Below are 22,094 nucleotides of genomic sequence, written 5' to 3'. Positions count from 1 at the left end.
GGAATGCCTGTAAGAGTAAAAAAATTATGTCAGGACATATTAGTATTTTTTCTTCATGTATTTTATTACATGAAATTTAATTTCTATTCCTTGACATTTCAAGAGAGGTAAAGCTCTGAATATATTAACTGAAGTGTAAAGTGTGAATTGATCTTTCTGTCTTCCTCTGAAGCTGAATTTCACAACAGTGCTGTGTAAATACTGTCACAATGAAGAGGGTTCTTGACATGGGTGAATCTTTCATTTCAAAGGCTCTTTTAAGAAAGGGTGTAATAGCCAACAACATTGCCAGCTTGTAAAATTGTGCAGTATAACTCACTTTTTTTGTTGTTATTGTTGCATAAAGCAATTTTTTTTTCAGCACTCTATAACAGAGAAGACATAGAAAATGATTTTTGAAAATTAGATGATACTGAGTAATACATGAAAATTCAGTCAAAATATAGGAAGTTTATAACATACTAATAACTAAACTTTAAGGAATTAAAGGACTAAAAAGGTAACATAAGAAAGATTATCATTATTTATAGATAATCTAATAATAATTTCTATTATTTATAGATAATCTATAGATTACAGATTATTTCTATGAGGTAATTTTGGAAGCTGGTATCAGAAAACAGATTTCAGTCTCTTGTTCTCAAAAAGGTTTGTTTACAAGACATCTGGGATTGTGTATGAAGTATTTGTTTGCCTGGCTTGTTTTGAATTGACTGTGATGTCGCACAAAGTGAAAGATTTGTCCTTCCCTCACTAAGTCCTCCTGTGTGTAATTACTTTATTCTGACTTCAGTTGCACCAAACTAATTGCAGGTTGCATCAGGTGACAGAACTGCCAGTGATTCAGTTCTGGATTCTTTCAGCATCTAGATATTTTTAAATGGATTAAAGACTAGCTGAAAAAAACAATCAAACTATATTTAGGAATTCCCTTGTTAAACTTTCTCTCAATTTTATGAAGAATCCTTTAGTTCCAAGAGAACTTCTAATATTTAAACTCTCCAAGCATCTAGAAGGCACTTTTATTTTTCAAGTAAATCTCCAAGACAATACATCCTGGCATAAGAGGTGGCAATCCACTTGCTCCTTCCCTAAGCATTCTCAGGTTTGAAAATTAGATGATACTGAGTAATACATGAAAATTCAGTCAAAATATAGGAAGTTTATAACATACTAATAACTAAACTTTAAGGAATTAAAGGACTAAAAAGGTAACATAAGAAAGATTATCATTATTTATAGATAATCTAATAATAATTTCTATTATTTATAGATAATCTATAGATTACAGATTATTTCTATGAGGTAATTTTGGAAGCTGGTATCAGAAAACAGATTTCAGTCTCTTGTTCTCAAAAAGGTTTGTTTACAAGACATCTGGGATTGTGTATGAAGTATTTGTTTGCCTGGCTTGTTTTGAATTGACTGTGATGTCGCACAAAGTGAAAGATTTGTCCTTCCCTCACTAAGTCCTCCTGTGTGTAATTACTTTATTCTGACTTCAGTTGCACCAAACTAATTGCAGGTTGCATCAGGTGACAGGACTGCCAGTGATTCAGTTCTGGATTCTTTCAGCATCTAGATATTTTTAAATGGATTAAAGACTAGCTGAAAAAAACAATCAAACTATATTTAGGAATTCCCTTGTTAAACTTCCTCTCAATTTTATGAAGAATCCTTTAGTTCCAAGAGAACTTCTAATATTTAAACTCTCCAAGCATCTAGAAGGCACTTTTATTTTTCAAGTAAATCTCCAAGACAATACATCCTGGCATAAGAGGTGGCAATCCATTTGCTCCTTCCCTAAGCATTCTCAGGTTGTTTGCATTACTGCAGCACAGGGGATGCCTAGGGAATCACTTCTGAGAATTCTCCTTGTCACATATGAAGAATCCCAAAGCTGAATGCTGATGAGTGCAAATATTTAATTCCTATTCAAAGCTTCACTGAGGAAGAAGTACTTTGCTTTAGAACATCCCTGAAGTCTTTCTCTTTGGGTAGTTTGCAGGAGAGTTAAAAATTTACTTAATACACAATGATATGAAAGTAGAATGATGCCTTCTGATCACATTGATTTGGTCAACGCCTACCAAGGAATTGTATGCAAAACTTATCATCCAATTGACAAGTCAGTGCAAGGGGAGGGAAAGCTTTGGACATAAAGTGTTGCATGTTTTTGTCCTTAGACATAGTTTTCACCGTCAAATCTGGCAGAGACCAGGTATTGGAACATGCACTATATGAGGTATATGAGGTATATGGTACCAGAAGCACTTGCTAACTCAAGTATCTCAGGTGGTATCCAAGTTTTAGTCAGTTTTATTGAATTTTTAATGGACTTACCTTGGTCTCTTAATGTGATTAATGATTATCAAAATCTATTATCCCAACAATTTCTTCTCAGGTAAGTGGCTGTTAACTGAAACAGCAAATATTGGAGATATTTACCTGTACTCAGACACCAAAATAACATCCAGAAAGCCTGAGAAGTACTGTTGAATTAAAACATGCTTGAATAAAAACAGATTAAATAGGCAAACAGTTTGTCATTTTGACAGTGCAACTCAATTTTTAATAGTTCCAGTTCCTTGAAAACACTGTTGGAGAAATTTGATTGTCAATAAATGTAAAATTGCAGGTAGAATTCAGGTATTTGAAAACAATTAACATCATTGGTGAATAAATAGTCCTTCTCTCTCCCTGTGGGTAATAATAAATAACAATTTTATCTTATGAACAGTTACTTATGTATGTGACACAACAGAAAATATTAATTGAAAAAACCAACAACAACCAAACCCACAAGCACACTTCCTAAAGAATTTTTTTTTTCTATTACTCACTTTGACACTATGCTGGCAAATATCCCATTTTATTTACATGAAACTCAATGTTCACATCTTCTTCAATTAAAAAAAAATCAAAAAATAAAAAATCTGTGGTTTCTGAAAAAAAAGTATAAATATGGATTTTAAATCCTGTACATTATTCCTCAGTGTATTGTCTTCCTAAAGAATTTTTTTCTATTACTCACTTTGACACTATGCTGGCAAATATCCCATTTTATTTACATGAAACTCAATGTTCACATCTTCTTCAATTAAAAAAAAATCAAAAAATAAAAAATCTGTGATTTCTGAAAAAAAGTATAAATATGGATTTTAAATCCTGCACATTATTCCTCAGTGGATTGTCACTCAAATCTACACTGTACTCTTTGTTCATTTATTCCTCAAAATGACTGGATTTTTGTAAGGAATGATGGTCTATGCTACCAACTTTAATATTAAATCCTTACGCAATGTTGTTTTCTCATCAGCTTTACATGCTGATACAAAAGGAAGAAATTTAAGTCTATAGTTTTAATCTTCTTTGTTGGTCAGTACATTTGTATGTTTGAATTACACCCCCCTGTGTTCTGAAAAATAAACACGGTATAACTACAATCTATAACCTTCTTAATCCAGTTTTAGTTAGATTTCTGACACTAAATTGTGCTTTCTACTGAGAGAAAGAACGTAATGCTGCTTACTGCTTCCTTCTTTTCTTCAGTCCTCCATTCCTTCAAGGATCCTGAAATGAGCTCTTTTATACAACATCTTTAAACTAAGTCATATTCCAGCTGGATGAGAAATACTTGGATGGGCTTTCAAATTCCTGGCTGACAGCAGAATTTAAAGAGATATAGGAGTTCTGCTGTGGTGATAATAGCATAACATGCTTCTTTTTCCCCAAAACTGAGCAATTTACCATTTTTCAGTTCTCCTCATTTCTGCTTCCAGTGTGGCTCAGATTATTAAAGGATGTTTTCAAAGTAAATTAAAATATTTTTTAAGGACTAATTAAAAAAACCACAGTTGTTATAGATGGTTTCCTAATTGAGGATGCATTAAGTCTCCCTGATTTGATGTGAACAATACATCATAAATTGAAAGAATCTCTGTTCATTCATGTAATTAAAGATAACCCAAATTGACTTCTAGTTAGAAGATTGAAATCAATTAACAATCTGAACTTTATTTAGTTGGGGTAGCTAAAAATACAAATGTGCCCCTAGAAAAAATGTAATGTGTTCAGTTCTAAAATACACTTGAAAATATTAGGATAATTCAAGCATAATATTGCATCCTGATTGACAAGTATAATAATAGCTGGCCCTGTGAAGATTGGAATTGAAAATAATACCTTTAGTGTCTTATTACTGGATGGGTGAGAATATTAGAATGAATTGGTTTGGAAGGACCCTAAAGATCATAGAAGCACAGAATCATTAAGGTTGGAAGGGACCTTAAAGATCATCCAGTTCCAACCCCCCTGCCATGAGCAGGGAACCACTAGACCAGGTTGCACAAAACCTCATCCAACCTGGCCTTAAAAACCTCCAGGGATGGGGCATCAACAGCCTCCCTGGGCAACCCATCCCAGTTCCTCACCACCCTGAGAGTGAAGTATTTCTTCCTAATATCTAACCTAAATCTCCACTCTCTCAGTTTATCTGACAGTAACAATATTTTTTCCTTTTCCATTTCCTGGCATCTTGTTCCTCTGCGTTGTTTTTTTGTAGAGTAAGCCATAAAATGTCTTTCCAAAAGGCCTATGTTTCTTGCATTGCATCTTTTATGTGACATAAAATTACAATTGAAGAATCATCTCCAATTAGCTAATGTGAAATCTCATGGAACATAAAACATCGAAGTAAAATTTTGATTTGTAACAAAAGCATCATAGTGAAGATTGAACATCAGTTAATGAGGTGTAAAAATGCAACTGTACATGTCTGGTCGTAAAGTTTTAAATTACATATTGTAGTAAATCAGAAGTTTCTTAATTTATTACATATCAAATAAATGGCTATGTTAACCTCAGGTAGATCAATATATACATACTCATCTCATATCCAGCCAAGTCTTTCTCAAGAGCATTTCAAAGAAAATGCATCTAGAGAAATAAATTTATTACAAACCCATGTTTTGTCTGTTTTGGCTGATGCAAGTGAAAGGGAGAAGTGGGAGGGACTTTTGTCCTAAGTTCGATCCAAATAGTCTATGAAACAGGTGATAATTTAGAAACCACATTTTTCAGCTTTTAATGGAAGAACTAAAAGGACCTTAACTCAGTCATCATGGTTATAGTGAGTGCTGCTGCAACACAGAATTTCTGTATGTCAATATATACAAAACCATAACAGGAGGTACTCTAATGGGCTAACTTCAACTGCTTGTTATGTAAGGAATTCCTAAGCCATTAATTCTAAAACCTTATAATTAAGTCACTTCTAAAAAAAGGACAGATAATCATTAATTTTCATCAAGTAATTTGCTGTTGCCTAGCTCAGGATGAAACTATAGTCAAGATAAAAGACAAAATTATTCTCACCTTCCATCATTAAAATAACCTTTCATATGAGAAGAAATGACTAATATATAATAGTCCAGATTCTGACAGTGGGTAACTCTTGATGCAGGGAAGTCTAGGCATTTCATTTTGGCAGTATTTGTGGAAGACTGTTCATCTAGCATTGAAGAAACAGAGCCAATGCAGAATCTTTACACACAAACCTTTATCCATTCCCATACACAGATACATGCCTATAGACAGTATTATTTTTGTAGAAATATAGTTGAATAAGAAAAATAAAATTAATCCTTTTAAATTGTGTTGGGAAATGAGAAGTAGGTAAATGTAAAACCTATACATTATGAATTATATAGACTGCTCATTTAGAATGTTCAGATTGATTACTGTGTAGGGCTAAATAATTGTTTTCCTTCCTGATAGATAAATAGATGATTATATATTTTTATATAAAATGACAGGTACAGACCTGGTATACTGTCTCTCACTGCATATAAGTATCAGTGAGCTAAGCTGTGATTATTTTCAGCACTGTTTAGAAAATGTAGCATTGATAGATGAAGAGAAAAATCTCCATTTTGAGTTGACCTCAGTCTTCTAAAACAAGTCTGCTTTAAGGACAGCTAGATGACTGTTCAAATTAGTCACTGTCAGGAGAAAACAAGCTCTGAGAAGTTTGACTTTAAGCTCCAAGACACACAGAACTTACCTTTTTTAAAGCTGAGGAAATCCAGAATTAATCTTTGTGGGTGTTTTTGGGAGAGTATTTTTGTGTTTGGGTTGTTTGAGGGTTTTTTTAATACTCAGAAAGCAGTACAGTATGTCTGCAAGCTGTGAGTAGTTATGTCCTAAGGTTTTGTCTTTTAGAGGGAATAGTTCTGATTAAAAAAAATAGGAAAACAATTTTCAAATAGATAGACAGCTAACTAAGTAGACCTTTGTGAACAACATGAAAGAATTCTTAATAGCAACAGAGCAGAGAGAAGGGACTGGAGACAAAATCATACCCATCCCACATGAATTACTTTATAAATCAAATATAGCAACCTTTTCATGCTTAAGCTAATGAGTATTAAGACATTTTTAGCAAACTAAAAAAGGATGAATGAAAGAACTCATAGACTATTTCAAGTATTTAGATTCTCAAAAGAAATCTAGGCTTATATCTAACCAGGGAGATGAAAAACAGATTTGAATTAGACTTTTTCAAGAAGGGCCTACTTGCATAAGACTGACACATATGACTGACACATAAGTCTGACACAGCTCTGGGCTCTAATCACACCTTTTTGAACTTCCTGCATACTGAAACCTAACTGTGATATGTGTTAAAACAGTTTTTTATTCTTCAGTCATCAGAAATGTCCTTTAGGCATAGGCCACCATCCCTAGCCTGATTCTCCATGGGTCAGTCTTGGAACCTTAGCAAAGTAATAGCCTCTTTGCCTTGCAGACATGAGGTTGTGGATCTTTCCTAGTCTTTTGCACAGAAAAACACTTACACAGCTCTGCTCATTCCTCAGAAAAGAAAGGTAGACATATTGTGGCTAGGTACTTCCAAATTTACAATGAATTTTGACATTTAAAGTTATAATGTGGTACCTGGAAGTTGTCTTCTGATATTTATTTCCTAAGATGAGAAACTCAGCATGAGCTGGCAATGTGCACTTGCAGCTCAGAAAGCCAAGTGTGTCCTGGATTGCATGAAAAGGTGTGGTCAGAAAAGTGAGGGTGCTGATTCTCCATCTGTGCTCCACTCTAGTAACAGCACCCACACAGAAAGGACATAGACCTACTGGCAGAAGTCCAAAGGAGGACAGCAAAGATTAACATTCCTCCTGTGAAGACAGGCTGAGAGAGTTGGAGTTGTTCAGCCTGGAGAAGAAAAGCCTCTGGGGAGACTTTATAGTGGCCTTCCAGCACCTTGAGGGGCTACAGGAAAGCTGGAGAGGGGCTTCTTACAAGGTATTGTAGTGGCAGGATGAGGGAATATAGTTTCAAACTGAAAGAGGGCAGGTCGAGTTTGGATGTTAGGAAGAAATTATTTAGTGTGAGGGTGGTGAAACACTGGAGCAGGTTTCCCAGGGAAGTTTTATATGCCCTCTGCCTGGTAGTGTTCAAGGTCAGACTGGATGGGCCTTTGAGGAACCTGATCAAGAGTGAGGTGTCCATGCCCATGCAGAGGGGTTGGAACTAGATAATTTAGAATGTCCCTTCCAAGCCAAACCATTCAATGATTTTATTATATGATTCTATGAAATAACACATTTCTCATCACGTAAAAAGAAAAATCCCAGAGACATGTTGAGGATTCAATACTGGTGTCACTTCACCTCTGTGTCACACACAATTCATCCCAGTCAGACCATGAAAGCTTGAGTGTTTGTGCTTGTGAGTAAGTAAATAAAGGAATCTGAAAAATCTGTGACAAAGAATATGAGTGGGTAAAATAAACTTAAAATATTTGTAAATAAATACACCTTCCCTATCCAACCTTTTCAAATGGTCTTTTTAAGGCTGTGGCTCATCTCATCCTGAACAGGTGCTTAAAATAGCACAGATAAAGTGAGCCCTGAAACCATTTTTTACTTATCTTTGATTATCTGGAAATTCTATGCTGACTAGCTCAAATATAAGTGTACCTAAAATTAGACAAAATTAATACAACTGTCTCATTTAAAGTGAAGCACAGTGACTGAAGGAGAGCAGGAAACCTAGTTCAGGGTTTCCTTCATCTTTTCTGAGATGCTGCTCTGTAAGGCCTGTTCTAGCATTACCTCCTCCTAGGTAAACAGCCCACATCTAATTCATTTATTTCTGTTGGTCCCAGAATTTGCTACCCTTGCATCTAACTTTGGTACTTTCAGCACTGCCAAGGTCTTATACTATTTCAGCCTTAAATAATATTACTGATATGGTCATCAAGCAGCTCCTGGTCTCACAAGACTGCTCCTGGAAAGGCCCCAACACTCCCCTCCACTATCTGGGGAGTCCGGCTGCCTCCCGCATAACCATGAGTGAAATCTGGCCACCCTCATGGAACTACCTCTATCCTGCTTCCTCCTAATTGTCTTGCATGTTTAGGGTGAGGTGGTTGAAACCCTTGGCTTAAAAGCACATCTGACTCCTCTTCAGCTTTGAGTGAGAAGAACCAGTTTCACAGTTTGAGGCCTTTCGATGACACAGGAGACTTCATGATGCCAGAATTCAGCAGCTTCAATTGATCAATTTTCCCTCAGGCTGCATTCCTGTTATATCAGGGATGGACATTGCCTGTGTCTCCATTGGAGCTGGGGTCGTCCAGGGCTCTTCAAATTTTTGTGTCTCTGAGAAGATCCTGTATATTTCTCTTCCATGTTCTTTGGTGATGATGTGCAGTCTGTTCACTTCTTCCTGGAATTTCTCCACTAAACAACACAGCTCTTTAAAGACAGCACACTATTTGCAGGATGGGGGGTCATGTCTCCTGGCATTAAAGAGAGGCCCCAAGAAAGGCTCCCTGAAGCCTGGGACTTGCAGGGCTGCATCCACCACCTGAAACTCCATCTGGTTCAAAGCCTCTGGCCTGTCCAGGACAGTTGTTCCTACACCTGCTGACTATTTGTTATGTCCAGCAGTTTTTTCTTTTGTGCTCAGTGGTTTCACATGCTCTGTTCAGTTTGATAAACTTCAGGACAGGGCCGGGTCTTGCATCTACTTACCTTAGTAATACTAAGCTGAAAGTATGCCAGATTCATACACTTCTAAGTAAAATATTAATTAATGGCCTCACCAATTCAAATTCATCTGCTATTTATTCCAGGAAAATTGTTCATTTATTATTAATGTGAATATCACCTCATGGGCCCTGTTATAGGGTTTTCTTTCATTGCAGTTTAATTTTAACTCAACTTTTAATTTATCTTCAATGGCTTTCACATTATTAAAATTGTCAGCCTGTATACACAGAATAAAGAAAAAAAAATCTATTTAAAACCTGGAACGACCTGAAAAGTCAGTTCCTGAAAAAATTTATTCAGAGTAGCTAGAGATGATAATAAAAAATAATAACTTTGTAGTCTCTAACTTATTGTAGTTAATTTAGTGAACTTTTGGTTAATCACAGAGACTGGAACAAATAATTGGAATTCATGAAGTTGATTTTGTTTAAAAAGAAATTATTTTTCTTGGTCTTAAAAATGTAATTGCTGTTGATTTTAGACAATAAATATGATAGAAGACCTATATTGTACTCTCAGACAATGACATCATATATATGTATATAATTATACACATTTATGTCATATTTGTAAATCAATGAGAATACTTCATGCTGACTGTTCCTGATAACAGAATGCTGGAGGCTGACATCTGAAGAAAGAAAATTTAAGAATAAAGGAATATTATTCACTATCAAAAAAAAAAACCCTGTCATGACACAGGAAAAAATTAATGTATTTCTGAAATGACAATTATACCACTGAGCCAAATAACTACCTAGCCTTAAATCTAATATTGTTACCAAATTAATCTTGGATACAGTAAATCAATTCAGTATTCTCTTCTGTTACATTTTACTGCTGGCTGGTATATATATTTTACAAAATCCTCAAGCAAAAATATTTGTTAACCTTTATTTAAGGTTGCTAAACTACATAACTCACTGTCACAGACTACCACAAGTAGGGAAATAACAAGTTCATTGTTTAGTTACTGTTCCTTTTCACAACGACATCTATCTGTGCTTTGTCCTAAACCACTGAGATATTCTCAGTTCTGTCTTAAGAAGGAAGTTTCACCTGGAGTTTTTAGCTTTTGCTAAGCAATATAATATCAGATTTTCATAATCATCTGGCCTTGTTATTCTGAATAAATTACTGAAATCTGGTTGGAGATATATTAGTCTTTTATTAATAGGGATGGCTCCAGGTGTGCCTTGGATTAAGAGCAGCAGAGATGACAAGAGCACTAGCACAGCTGTGGTATTTATCCAAATGCAATAAACCTTTCACTTAAACTTGGACTTCTTATCAAGTTGATCTGGTACTTTTTTCTTCCCATCTGTATTAATCTTTTGGTGCAAAGGGAATATCATGTCTGCACATTTCCCTGAGTTGAGAGTTACCATTCCATAAACTATAGAGCTTTTAAAAGCATATTTTTGCCCCTTTCATGGTCTTACAAAGTAAAGTTGACATGATAGATGTAGGTAAGGATTTGGAGAAACATAGGCTGAGAAATGTAATGTTCTGAAAATCACCAATGTTATGCAAAAGTTTGGCTTTTTAACATGTAATCAGTATCTCTTGGATATGGCAATGTCAGTGTTGATAAAGACTGGTTACTTCTCCAGATAAATATTGTTTAACTATTATAATTATTATAGGACAACATTAAGTATATCATCCAATAAGTTTTTACTTGTTACCATGTTCCTGAAAGCTGAAGATCAGAGTCATGGAAACATTCAGTCATCAAATAAGATTTTTCACAATTCCATCTGTGAGCTCTCCTCAGTGTTCTGAAAAGGCTTATTTTGATTGTTTTTATTCAGAAGCATTTGAGAAGGTGGTCTGGTTTTTAAGGGTTCTTAATGGTTACACAGAAATGTCTTAGAAGGTTGTACAATTGATTCAGCAGTTTTCTCTTGTTTCAAGTCATGTTGACCTTAAATCTCATGTTGACATTTCTGGGAGTGTTAATCAGAAGATGTGGATTCTCATGATTGTTTAAAGATGGAAACTTCACCAGGTTTCTCTTTCAGCCAACAAATAGGTCACTACATCAGCTTTTAAATATTGACTCTTATCCAGATTATTCTAGGATCAACAGTAGCAGGGATCACAAAAGCTAAGCATTAGAGATTCTTGATAAGACAATCCCTAAACTCCAGAATTCTTTCCACCCTCCTGTCCAAAAGATCCAGAGTGTGCTAAACCTGTGTATGTGCTACCCAGACTCCTGAGGACACAGGTATGTGCACAGAGAGCTGGATGCCTTATATTTTCATTTCTTTCTGGGTTTAAGGGAAGCTATTACATTCATGGTTTGTGTGTAATATGTAACTGAGGCCTTTGAACTTTTTATAAAATAAATATACTTCTAAGGCAACTAGAGTCAGCAAATAAGTACCCTCCTGCAAATAAAGAACAAACAAGTGTAGCTGAAATCTGTAAGTATTCCTGGTAGGATGAAGTTATGCCCAAGGCATCATATACCTTGACAAATGATTGATTTTCTCCTCGTTCATTTTGCCTATGAAAAAGCAGTCAATCCCATAAAAGCAAGAGAAATGGATAAAATAAATAAACCAGGAATGAGCAAAGCTGGAATTATTAAAATAAAGGTTAGATCAATGTTTAAGCGGATGGAGTTTATGGAACCTTTCTCAACAGTATTTATGACTATAAAAAGGTCTTAAAAGTTGGATGCTGGTTTTATATCTGTAAAATGTCTTTTTTATTCATACAGTAATTTTACAGACAAGTCAACATCAGAACATTCCTGGGATGTATGACTCCGAAACATCCAACAAAGCTGTATATCCTTTAGAAATAAGGGTATTTGGCCATGTCAATGACGTTTTATTGAGCAACATAAAACAATAAGGAAAACTGTATTCTATTTGATCTGTTTTGCAGGTTTAAATCTCCTTAGTCATTTGAGATAACATTAGAAGAAAATCCAGTCCTATTTAGTTTCATGAGCTTCTAAAAGTGAAATCTGTTGTTGACACAAAAGCTCTAAAGTTAACAATATCGAGTTGTTATATAATGTAGGAAGAAGAGCAAATGTTTTAATACTGATATTTGTCAGATTGGGTGCTGTTCTCTAGACATCTTAAAAAGTGTCATTAGAGAAGGAGGAAAACTGACAGTTTCTTTCAAAACCTCGTTTGGTTCTTACATGTCAAAATAAATGACCCAGCTATTTAATTAAAGTGGTTGAAAAAATGTTTGAAATAACAAATTGAGTCTCTGTTATCCTAAGAAGTCCTGATAACATTTCATCTGTTATGTTGCTCAACATTTATGTATAGCAAAAGGAGGATTTTCATTAGAAAAAGTCTTAACACTCTTCCCAATATTAATATATGTCCTCCACCAAAGTATTAATGTAAGATAAAGCTTTGTTACATAAGTTCGCTTCTATGAACACTGGCTCCTGGATAGCTGTTCTTTGTTCAGGGTGAAGACTAGAGTTTTAAAAGCCAGCCTTCCAATAGGATGGATACACAAAGTTGACCTGTAATGGGTTGTCCTGAACTGAGAGAAACAGGCCTGCCCTAGTCCATAGCAACAGGATAGTCAATCAGCTAGAGGCTTCAGCTGTAACATGTAATGGCAGGAAGCCAAAATAATCTAGAATGCAGGAAGCTTATCTCAGATTTACCCAGGTAATGAAAGAATATTCAAATATTTTTTTTTGTTCTTTTTTTCCGTCCTGCAGGATTGTGGAAACTGTTCTGAATGGCAGTACAAGAAAGGAAGCTTGACTGGCTGGTGTCTGTCACACTTTCAGCTGATGATGTGTTATTTCACAGCTAAAATTGATCTGAATTGGGAGGTACTGCTCTTCTAGTCTCTACGGTTCCAGTAATTTCAATCTTGGAGAGACTTTAATTATCCTGAAGTGAATTACTGCACTTTTGGATGACAGGTCAGTGTCTGTTCTGGGCTGCTTTCTGCAATACCTCTATTCTATGTGCAGCACTTAGAGTATTCCTTAAACTCTGGAGGTGTACAAAAGTTCAGATGAAGCCTGAAATGTGTGTCAGACTTACCTATCTTGAAATGTACTCTTGGCTGCTACACTCCATCCTTTAACCTCACTACCATGAGACCTTTCTTTGGAAGGAACCACCCTTGTGTCTTCATCAGTACAGTAATAGGTTACTCCTACGTCTATCATTGGTGCCAGTGTGAAACAGTAGGAGTGGATTAAAGTCAGTGGGCAGTACAAGTTTGTGTAATCTTTCTGCTATGTCCTTGATTTGAGCCCTGGTGAGCTGCAGACCCCCCTAGTAAGTGGGTTAGGTCTGCTCATCTGATATGAGGGAAGGGTTGGATATTCATACAGCAAAATGGTTATTTCTCATCTTTATGTAGAGTTGTGGAAGACATGGAGTACAGGAGTATGGTACTGGCTCTAAGATCAAGGCTGTTGAAGAACCTTGCCTATAAGGAACAAGAAGGAAATTTGGATAACACTCCTATACCTACTTTAGATAACTATAGAACAATGTGAAATTAATGTGGTAACTATAGAACAAAAATAAAGTGTAGAGTGATTGAGGATTCTGTTGATTTTAATTTTGTAAACTGGACAATAAGATCCCTCAGGAAAATAGCCATGAGTTGCTGAAATTACTTTGTATCTTTCCATGGCTACTCACTTTGGCAGGACATCTGTAGAAGGGGGAAAAAAAAAACAACCCTTTTTGGGCTAAGCAGATACTCATTTTCAGTAAATATATATAGAATATTTAATTTAAATTATTTAAAACACAAAATTGGATTGGAGGAAAGGAGAAATATGTGTCTTTCATAGCAGTGTTCAACTTCTGAATTTTCCAAGAATAATTTAAAAGAGGAAAAAAGTTCAGAATATACCGAGTGGAAACCTGCTACAGGAAAATAAGTGGAAATAAGTTATTTTGGACTGATCATTCTTTCACAAGCTACAGGTTAAATATTACCAGGCCCAATGAGATTATTCCGACTCTACTACTGCAGACTGAAAACTTTCTACTTACTCAAGAGCTCAGTAGATTGATTTATTTTTTTTAGATAGTGTTCATTTATATTGTTCACTGTGCTCCTGGCTATTGTACTGACCTTTTGAATTTGTGTTTTCTGATAGGAAGTATGCTCTAAAATCCGTTGAAATTGTCATATTCTTGTAATTGTTCTGGTTCTCAAGAACTTGGATCTTATCTGAACTTTTATCTGTCTGACTGGGAGGAAGTATGTACGTGCTTTCTGTGCTTGGTCTTGCTGCTCGTGGTGAACCCTTCGCATAAATAATGCAAGAGCCTTGCCTATGGGCAATTGTAGCCACATTGAAGGGTGCAGCATTGGCTTCTGCAAGAGATAAATGAGTTGCTAGGAATCTTAACTTTCAGAAACATGTGGTGTATTATTGTTGCACTAGATTCTAGGAATAGTATCATCACTGATCTGTGATGATGTCACTTTTGTTAGTTTATTTATTTCAGAATATTTTGAAAATCTAATATGAAATGTTAAACGTGCTACAAAAAAACCTCCTTGGTTTTGTACTTTCAAAGGTATTGTATTTAATAGATCTTTAAATATCCAAGTTTGGGGGGTATCTAAGAGAATTAAAAAAATCTTTAGATTGACTGAGAAACAAAATCACTAGACTATAATAGACTACATAGTATTTGAGGAAAAAATGGTAATTGAAACAGAATGTTCCTGAAAATTCAAGTAGTATCTAAGTAGAATAAAAGAACAGCTCATAACATTTCAAATTAGGTTTTTGGGTTTTTAGAGATTTTTTTGAATGCTTTAGCTTTTCAATATTTTCCTGAATCCTTTTCTTAGTAACATACTTTTTGCCATTGAAGGTTATTCTCTGCAAAACAAAATATCATTTTTAAGGAAACTTGAAAAATAAATGAACTTATGTTTTTGCAAGTCATCCTTTTTTATTATCAGTTGCAAAAACTTTCTTGTATTCCTGTAATGAGAATGTCCTTTTTCCAGGAATCCTCAAGTTTACACATAACTCTGTTAGTGAAGTCTTCCACTTGTTTTGGCCAAATTCTTGTCTTTCTCAAAAACATATTTTAGGTCTCATTCTTATAGCTACTTCTGACAAGTACAGACTGGCAACAGTATTACGTTGCACTAGTCAATTTAGTTAGATGCCAGGCTGCATTTCTTCAGATTTGCTGTCATCTTGTCTCTCCGAGCTCTACAGAAAGAGATGTTTATGTTGTGGGACAGGGGTAGGAAAAAAGAAAAAAAGAAGAAAAAAAAAATAAATTAGGAGTTCTTAGCTGCTCCTGTAATAAAATTTAGAAAGTTTGTTTCTAGAAATATTACATACCTTACAGTAAAATTTCAGATGCATTTTTTTAAAGAGATCTAGTGCCAAAATCTGAAACACAGTAACAAGGAAATACTTTACTTCAAGAAGCATGGAAGTCCAGTAAATCTTGCAGGGTTTTTTTGGCTTTCTGCTACTGTTCTTTAAAATGAATCACCATTTTTTTCCATTTATCATAGGTCCCTTTGTGAGGGTCTGCTCATGTGTTGAGTTGGTTTTAGTAATTCATGGAACATCTACTTTTGTTACTTAATCTCTGATTTTCCTGTGGGCATTGATCTTTTCTTCCCCCATTGTGATAATGATTTTGTGTAGAGTTTAATTCAGTTCTTCAGTCAATACCATCATTCCAATACAATTTTGGACTATTTTATGTCTAAATTTCATCATCTAAAGCTGATACAATCATAAAAAAGTAAAGCATTAAAAGATGGATAAATCCTGCTTTTAGTAACCTAAGACAACTGCTGCTGTGGAATGTGGTTTTCAAGAAGCTGGTTATAGTTCCTCAAGGATGCATGTTGATGTTTGCAAGAAGCCAGCTATGAAATTATATATGAGTTGGTATTAAAAAGGCAACATAAAAGATTTGGCCCAACTATGGTAATGGCTGAGATAAAGCCACAACTCACACTAAATTGTGACCTTTTTTTGAGACAACTCCCTGCAATAAATAGTCACTGAATAAATGCATATTATTCACTGTCAGTGTGTAACATGAGCTATATTAGTTATCCATTGTTTATGTATCTTTTTAAAGTTTATCACATTTCTCCTGTTATTCTTACTTAGCCTTTGTCCAATCAACACCCATGTGTTGGAAAAATGTTATCTTATATCCAGTCATTGTCTTGCTGATGCTTCCCCTCCTCCTCTAATTTTGAGAGACAGTTGATTATCTCCTTATTCCATAAATTATATTACAACTATATTAAAAGAAATTATACCAAAAAAGTCTAACTTCTGACTCCTTTGACTTGTTTTAATTTGTTAATTTAAGACTTAAATAATCACAGTATATAAATAATTTTAAAGACACTATATATATTTTAAAAATCAACAAAAATCCCTCTTGCATTGTGCCATACTGCAATAATTATCCCATTGTTAAAACCACAGAAAAATAGTAAGTGTTCACTAAACAAATACTATGAAAAAAAAAACCAAACAAAAAACGAGATAAACTGAAAATCTGTAATTAGTTACAATTATATGCTGTTCCTAATGTGACCAGTCAACAGATGGAAAGAACAAAGAGAAAAGGAAAAAAAGACAAAGCTGTAGATACAATGATATTCTGGAAAGCGAGTGTGGTCTGCTTGTAATCTAGCTGAAAAACTGTCTTTAATTGTCTTTTTTTTCTATTCTATTGTGACCTGTTTCTAATTTTAAGCAACAATAGACAATGATTTTGCACAGTGATATATTCTATTTGTTATGTTCCACTGCTCCTCAATCAGTCTTCAGAAGTTACTGGTAAGAAAGAGCGAGCATGATTATATTTGTTGCCCAAAAAGCGTTATGATGAGGGCAAGAGTTGTACTGTAATCCTATTCTGTTGGGACAAAAATAATTCAATGTGCTTTCAAAACGAAACAAAAAAAGCTTCAACAATTGCCTTGTTTACTCAGCAATGGCTGTTTTAATTGAGAAACTATCCTCCAACTCCATGGAACTATGATCACAGTTTAAAATAGACCGATAATCTGTGATATTTCTGTGGAAGCTGTGAACTTTTACCAAGTATTCTTCATTTTCACACTTATGGTAAACCTGAATTCATATATATTTTGAGAAAATTATCTGTTTCAAATTTGGTGAAAAAGAAGCAAAATTACCATATATTTGTCAAGTTACTGAGGAGTGGTTTGTCAGTATTAAACCAATATCTTTAGACAATAAATTCATCTTTAACAAGAACGAGCTTGCAAATTTAATTGGTGTCTGTATCTTGCATAAATCAATAACACTGAGGAATTTATTCAGGTGCCCACATATAGGATTTAGTACGATTTATGATGTCCTAAGACATTTTCCTAAGTCTCCAGCTGCTCCAGCTCTCACTTCAAAAGGCATGACATGTTTCTATGTATCAGTTTGGGACACTCAAACTGGTACCTGTGCTTTAGCTGTCTGCCTCAGTTTCCCTTGTGGCTTCAAATTCAGCTGCCTAAAAGGCATATGAAGTTTTCTGAGACCTTCCCATGTGGCTAATAGATTGGACCACATGACCTGCACAACACACATGTGGGTGGAGTGGCAATTGGAAGATAGGTAAGAGACAGTAGGACATCTAAAATGACCCCAGAAAATTTTTTTTTAGGAAATTGAAGCAAGTCCCACACTCCTATTGCTTGGCCATCCACAGAACCTAAAGATATCACCATGAAGACATCTCCATTTTGATGTTATAATCTCATATGCCACCTCATTCCAGGTACTGAAGCTTGACACTGAATTAGGTATATATATCACATTATGTGCCAGACCCTGCAAGATACAAACTGACATTTCTTTGTTCTAACAAAGCTCCAGTCCTTCCAGCAGAGAGGAAAGGGCCAGCTTATTGCATTGCCTTGTGTGCCTTGTATTAATGAGTGTCCTCATGTCCTGTCAAGAGCTCTCCCACAAGAGCTTTCTTTCTCAATAAGAAAAACTGACTACGTAAAATTATACCTCCTAGCTGTAAAAATATCCTTTCCATAAGGGCTTTGAATAATTTTCACACAAGTTAGGAAATAATTATAGCTTTCTATTAAATTCTTTAGAATGGCTAAAATTCATACATTTCCTTTTTAGGTTTATACTGCAAGATTTTCTTGTTAATAATAAGCTGAACTCTATTTCCTCTCATGCTATGATGGGCTGTTGTCAAAGGTGTCATTAAACTATGTTTCTCTGGCACAAAATTCTGAATACGTTTAGCAAGAAGTGATAAGGAAATTGAATTTTTATGTGTTATGTTTCAATTTTTTTCCCTCCTAGAAAAATAATATTCTTAAACAGAATGAAATCGTAAACTCAGTAATTCAATACTGAAAATCCTTACTATTTAATTATGAATTGTGAATTTATAAACAAAATTGCATTTGTAGGACATGTGCAATGTAATAAGAGTTAAGTTGATACAACAATTCAATTGAATTTCTTGCTAGCAGTGGTGGGATACAACAACATTGCAGGGATAACAATTGCATCAGTAGTATTGCATCAGAGTCAGAGATTTTTTTGTCTCTTTCTGACTTTGAAGATATTTGATTTCCCAGGCAGAGTGAGTCACACAACCAAAGTGTCTGGAACGCAATGGATAATGTGCCAATGACATGAAGGTCATGGAAATGAACTTTTTAAGTCAGGGTTCTTATGGCTTTCAGAGCAGTCCAATTTCAGCTAAACTTCCAATATTATGTGCTTTCCAGGCTCCCTCCTTCCTTAGCAATCTCTGAGAGAACGGAAAGGGCAGCTATAGACTGCAGCCACTGCAGTTTTGTGCTCTGTACACAGAAAAGCTGAGAAATGGCAGAATTAAAAAATCACAGAATTATTGAGGCTGGAAAAGAACTCTGATATCAAGTTCAGCCTAGGACCTAACATCACAACATCGTGTCAGACCATAGCACAAAGTATCACATCCAGTCTTTCCTTAAACACCTCCAGAAGGTTCACACTGCTACATAATTTTTTCAAGTTTTGTTTCCTAACTAAAGAGGTTAAAGGAAAGTTAAAAGTTCTTGCTTAGCCTGTCTGTTTACAGTGGAAACTTGTCTTATAACTTGTGCATGGTAGCACTTTATAGGCTGTCTTCTTCAGGAAAGTTGTCCAAAGAGGCTTTTGGGAGTCATTTTGGTTAAAGGAATGACATGCAAAAATTCGCAAATTCTCTCTGGCCTTATAAAAAGAATACTTAAAAAAGATCTAATTTGTAGCAAAATTATTAAATGCCAAAGGATTTTGCACATCCCTCTTGACTTGGAGGAATGTATACTTTCTCCTAGAGAGAAGAGCTTTAATCCATACTGTTAAGCATACCATGCTTTTAACTGTTTAAAACTATACATGCAAATAATAGTAAGACACAGCATAACGAATTTAAAACCCCAAATTCGGACATAATTGATGTTTAAGATTAGGATGCAAACTGACTATATAATTCAGACCTCTGCTCCCTCTACAGTGCCCAAATTTTAAACAGTATAAAGGAAGTCTTGAGTACACTTTTGAACCAAATCCTTAGAAGTCTGCTGGTAACCCACTTTTCTTTCCCTGGCATATTGTTCTAGTTTTGCTATCAAAATCCCTAAAAAGGTGATTTCTTTCTACTTTCTTGATAAAATGTCAAGCAAGCTGGGTACACATTGAGGTAAAGATTTCAATCCAACTTTCTTCTTAAGCAACTATTATTTTCTCTTCATTTCTAGAACTGTGTCCAATCAAAAGGCAGACACCTGTTTTTCAGCTTCTCTTCATCTAGCTTATAACTTCTCTTCAAATCATTTGCAATCTATGGCATATCATCTTAAACTGTGAGGTAACAAATTAGCAATTCTAAATGAAAAAGGAACTGGAAGCAGAAAGCTACTCTCCCACAATAAATATGCCTGACAATTTTTGAAAACCAGGGTGTATAGCACTTATGGATAGATGTGATGAAAAGGCAGAATATATATTTGACATTTGGAACAAAAAACATCTCATTATCAAGGCAGTCAACAACCCATAAATCTGATACTCCAACCATCATATACTGAGATAGGTTGTTTACTGAGTGTGACAGAGGCACCCAAAACCACACAGGAGCTCTTTAGGATTTAACATTTATCCCAAGCAACACTATTTAGCCCCCTGATAAATAAAAAATAAAACCACAGATTCCGACGTCGGTAGGGAATATTAACACACTACACCACAACTACTTAACAATTCCTAAGTTTTTTTGCAGTAGTCTTAACATAGATAAACTTAACATGGATGATGACAATAGTAATCCCACATGTTCACACACTCACTCAGCCAAAAGGGAAGGCCTCCCCCCCAAATATCTGGAATCACTTGCCCAACATGGACAAGGCTCACTCAAAGACATATCTAGGAGAAATACATCACTCACCAAAGATGAGGTCTCTCCACCTTGAGACGTTTCCTTGGGTGACATGCTGACCGAAGGGGGGAGGTTTCCTGGCAGACCTGCTACTCCAAGGGAAAACCCAACCAGCTTCCGATGGGGAGGTCCGTGTTTATAGAATAAGTCGGATCTGACCCGTGGTCATTAGTTCATTATTCTATCTGGTTGAAGACACCCCACTGGCTGGGGACCCTGTCCATTGTCCGAGGGTCCCTCCCCCCCTCCCCAGGCAATCCCCAGTTGCCCAAGAAAACCACCCTGTCTGCTGGCAGTGCCACAGCCCAGCTGGGGTTAAGACCAGGAATCGGTCTCAGCACCACCCAGTCTGACCTAACAAAAAGTGGGTCCATCAGGGGTTCTTCTGCCTTCTCCAGAGAACTTAACAGATAATATAACAACCCCTGAACACACTGGGTTCACTAAAACATCAGAAATCCTTCAGACAGAAAATTTATTTTAGAAATACTTTTTAACTCAGTAAGTTAATAGTAAAATTCCTTTAGCCTTACTGTGAAAATCAGAATAAATAACACAGTTGCAGAACAGATCACAGGAGGAGCTATGCCTCAGTGTCAGATGCTCAATAATCTACATTTCTTTTAAATTCAGTTAAAAGTGTAAGTTGCTTTTAGTTTCTATTGAACAGATGTTTTCAGTGAATGGCTACAATGATGTGCATAATTCATTTCCCTGAAACAAATTCAGGATACAATTTTCATCATTTCCTCTAATTTGCATTATATTACATTTCTGTTCCAATATATTGAAGTTGACTGTGGTCTAAGTGACTGATTTCAGCTGCCCAGTGATGAAGGTGTCTATCCAAGAACTCCTGCAGGATTTTGTGTAAATATTAATGGTCACAACTGACAGAGGGAGGATTCTTTACTTCCAGGGCTAATGGGAAGCAGAGCATCATAAAAAAGAATGTTTGGAATGAAACTCTGAAGAACATTCAAGGACAACACACTGTTGAAAGAAGTGTTGCCTTCTAAGTTAGACCAGGTTGCTCTCAGTCTTGACCACTTAAGTTCTGAATATATCTGAGGGTAATTATTCTAAAGCCGTTCTACCCGACTAGAACCAGAGCTTAAACACTGTGCAAAGAGGTTTTTTCTTACATTCAGTCAGGCTTTTCCTTGCTGAAACTTGTGGCTGCTGCATCTTGCCCTTCACTATGCACTTCTGGGGGAAGTCTGGCTCCACTTCCTCTGAAGTTCCACTTCACTAGAAGTCTGCAGTGAGATCTCTCTAAGCACTCTTTTCTCCAGGCTAAAGAAACCAATTTCATTTAGCCTCAAACTGTGTATTGTTTGCTCCACCCCCTAATAATCATGATTAGTTCCAGCTTGCCTTGTTTTGTGGAACCCCTTCACTATGCACTTCTGGGGGAAGTCTGGCTCCACTTCCTCTGAAGTTCCACTTCACTAGAAGTCTGCAGTGAGATCTCTCTAAGCACTCTTTTCTCCAGGCTAAAGAAACCAATTTCATTTAGCCTCAAACTGTGTATTGTTTGCTCCACCCCCTAATAATCATGATTAGTTCCAGCTTGCCTTGTTTT

Source organism: Chaetura pelagica, unplaced genomic scaffold (assembly GCF_000747805.2).
Source record: "Chaetura pelagica isolate M959 unplaced genomic scaffold, ChaPel_1.0 scaffold258, whole genome shotgun sequence".
NCBI lineage: Eukaryota > Metazoa > Chordata > Aves > Apodiformes > Apodidae > Chaetura > Chaetura pelagica.
This window is presented reverse-complemented; position numbering follows the sequence as displayed.